At 36.0% G+C, this 2,302-nt stretch overlaps 1 non-coding gene across 1 annotated transcript; it reads right to left on the bottom strand.

The window, feature by feature from the left end:
* Window positions 1–1,705: 1,705 nt before the first annotated feature.
* Window positions 1,706–1,812, bottom strand: LOC131219754 (small nucleolar RNA R71). Its single transcript, XR_009158399.1, has one exon. It is a non-coding gene; the product is annotated as a small nucleolar RNA R71 (small nucleolar RNA).
* Window positions 1,813–2,302: the final 490 nt, after the last annotated feature.

The following is a 2,302-nucleotide window of genomic DNA, read 5'->3' as shown; positions in this document are numbered from 1 at the left end:
AGCTTTGAGTATGTTCTTTTCATTATTATGGTTGTGATTGTAGGAACCCTATTGTTCACCATCGTCTCATGAACATGGTTGGATGATAGAATCCTTTCCTATGTTCATAACTCTCTCAGATTGGATGTGGATTAGTTAAATTCTGTTGTTTGCTTTGTCTCATGGGCATAATTTTGTGATGGAATCAATTATGATTGTCATACCTCTCATCTCTTAAAAGCTGGATCAAAAGAAGTTCAGATTTGGTTTTTAATGATATATCTTCTAACTGGATGAAGATGGGACTTTAAATCCAGTTTTGTTTATGAATCAAGCATAGATATCCCTGACCTCTACAAGTGGATCCTTGGAAACCCTAGTTTCCCACTTTTGAATTTTACAAGTTTTAGTTTGATAATTCACAATTATTCTCTTAAATTTTCCTAATTTAGATTATATCTTCTTCTAGTTCTAGTTCTGGTTACTTTCAGATTACGTACAAGGTTTAGTCCCTGTGGATTCAACCTCAGTCTTACCGAGATTATTACTACATCGCAACCCTATACTTGGGGTGGTGAACAAGTTTTTGGCGCCATTGCCGGGGACTGATGATTACGTTTTTTTGAGATTAAGTGGTTTTAGAATTAGGTTAAGATTAGAGTTTTTCTAGTTTTTAATTCTAGGTTTAGGTTTTTCTATTTAATTTCTAGAAACTAAACTAACCTTCCTGTTTTGTAGGACCCTAATATAGGCTTTCTAAATTGGTAATCTCTTTCTAATTTTTCTATTTTTATATTTTTAAGATTAGGGTTTTATTTTCTATTTTTAGGATCTCTTTTATTTTTAGAAACTAACATACTTTCTAATTTAGGTTTAGAACTTTCCTGATTTGTTTTTAGAAACTTTCTATTTTCCTTTTTTAGAAATTTTCCCTTTTTATAAACTAGTTTACTTTCGAATTTTTTTAAGAACTTTCTACTTTTAGACTTTCTATTTTTAGAAACTGACTTGTTTTGTTTTGTAGGATCTTAATTTAGGAACTTCTGATTTGGTAACCTCTTTCCAACTCTTCTTTCTCTTTATTTCTAGATTTCTATTTCTTTTCTTCTTTAGGTTTAGGGTAGAATCTGATATTGAGGGCTGCGAGTGTTTCATGCTCAAGTGGGTCCATGACAACACTTGATGTCTCTTGACTGAAGAAGGATTGGTTGAGGGGTTAACTATCCCTCGCATGACTAGACACCGCTCAAGATCCCCAGAGTTAATTGAGGTTATGGCTGCAAGTCAACTGACCAATCAACTAGAAGGACTACATCAACTTAGGGTTGGGGAAGTCTAGGATGAGAATGAGGTGCATCAAGCACCCCCACCTCGTACTTCATGAGATTATTTACAACTGGCGGGGGTGAGCATGCCCTCATGCATGGTTTTTCCAGAGAATACGGGACACATGGATATCAAGCCAGGGGTGATCCAACTCCTTCCTAAATTTCATGGGCTTGAGTCAGAAAATTCATACTTACACTTGAAAGAGTTTGATGAGATCATAACCACTTTATACTTTCCTAATGTGTTTGATGACATGGTCAGGCTGAAACTTTTTCCCTTTTCTTTGAAAGAGAAAGCTAAGACATGGTTGCATTCACTAAGTCCTCGATCTATTGGCACATGGAATGACATGATAAGGGAGTTCATAAAGAAATTTTTTCCATATCATAAAACGAACACCCTTAGAAAGTCAATCATGAACTTCGCCCAAAAGGAGGATGAAACATTCTTCCAATGTTGGGAGCGGTTCAAGAATCTTGTCAGTTTATGCCCACAACACGGATTTGAAACGTAGCACATTACATACTTCTTTTATGATGGTCTGACATCTTCCATAGCCAATTGGTCGAGACAATGTGCAATGGGGAATTCATGAATAAAAATGTTGATGATGTGTAGGACTACTTGGATAGACTTGTTGAAAATGCAAAATCATGGGACACATACCTAAAACCAAGCACCATGTCTAGGCCAACTTAATCCAAGGAGAGGGGTGGAATGTATCTCCTGAAAGAGGACGATGATATCAATGCTAAAATGGCTTATCTCACCAGGAAACTCGAGGCCATGGAATTAAAGAAGGATAAGAATAAGAAAATTGTTTGCAACATTTGTGGTTCAATATTCACACTACTGAAAATTGTCCAACTATATTTGCCTTTCAAGAGGTACCAAATGAGCAATCTAATGTCGTAAGCAATTACCAAAGACCTTTCAGTGGGCCCACTTCTAATACATACAATCCTAGTTGGAGAAATCATCCAAACTTCAGTTG

The sequence above is a fragment of the Magnolia sinica genome, chromosome 11, assembly GCF_029962835.1.
Source record: "Magnolia sinica isolate HGM2019 chromosome 11, MsV1, whole genome shotgun sequence".
Lineage (NCBI taxonomy): Eukaryota > Viridiplantae > Streptophyta > Magnoliopsida > Magnoliales > Magnoliaceae > Magnolia > Magnolia sinica.
This window is presented reverse-complemented; position numbering and strand designations above follow the sequence as displayed.